The following is a 934-nucleotide window of genomic DNA, read 5'->3' on the forward strand; positions in this document are numbered from 1 at the left end:
TTGAAATCGCAAGCTTGATGGGTAATCTTGTTCAATTGAAGTGCCCTAGGGGTTTTCCACAATGCTGAATCCATATATACAGTAAAAACACTACTTTAAATAACACAAATCAATATTTAACCTCAAATTTTTCCGAAAGTCCAAAAAATCACGTTGAAAATGACTCCATTTATCATTCTTTAATATTTTGATTTTCATTCCCTTGTCTATGGTTCACTTTCTAATCCACTTGTATTAGTGATATATATGTTATTAACCTATTTAAATTTTTTAAATCTTATTTTTGCTTCTTATATAGATCTTAGAGCTTAAAGAACACGCAACATGATTGAAATATGTATGAATTGATTTGACTGATAAAACTTCAATGGACAGTTCAGTTCAGTCTAATTAAATATTGATCACGACGTGAATTGACATATTATTCATGATTCAAGGATTGAACCCGACGTGAATCGAACACGCAACCTTCTGATCTGGAGTCAGACGCGCTACCATTGCGCCACGGATCCTCCCACATTTTCAATGGAATGGATCAAGTAATCCTAGACTTGGGTTCAAACGTGAATGTGCTACCAAAGCAGACATGGGAACAGATGGGCAGGCCCGCGTTACAATGTTCCCTATTCAATTACGAATGGAAAACCAACAAAAGATTTTTCCCATGGGGAGGTTGCAAGGGGTAACAATTGATATTAAAGGTGCGAGCACACAGACAGACTTTGAAGTAATAGAGAATGTCGATGACAACAATCCTTATCCTGCATTTTTAGGAATAGACTTGTATTAGTGATGTATATGTTTATTAACCTATTTAGATTTTTTAATAATCTTATATCAATTTTATCATGGAGTTGTCTTTAGTGCGACTTTCTGGAAGCTTTTACGGTAGGTTTTCCCGGTCTAATTTCTCTAAAATCCGACAGGAATTTAT

General features: G+C 34.8%; 1 non-coding gene across 1 annotated transcript; it reads right to left on the bottom strand.

The window, feature by feature from the left end:
- Positions 1-440: 440 nt before the first annotated feature.
- Positions 441-512, bottom strand: TRNAW-CCA (transfer RNA tryptophan (anticodon CCA)). Its single transcript has one exon. It is a non-coding gene; the product is annotated as a tRNA-Trp (tRNA).
- Positions 513-934: the final 422 nt, after the last annotated feature.

Source organism: Pinus tabuliformis, chromosome 1_1, assembly GCF_031772625.1.
Source record: "Pinus tabuliformis cultivar Carrire ecotype Pingquan chromosome 1_1, CPIR1, whole genome shotgun sequence".
Taxonomy (NCBI): domain Eukaryota; kingdom Viridiplantae; phylum Streptophyta; class Pinopsida; order Pinales; family Pinaceae; genus Pinus; species Pinus tabuliformis.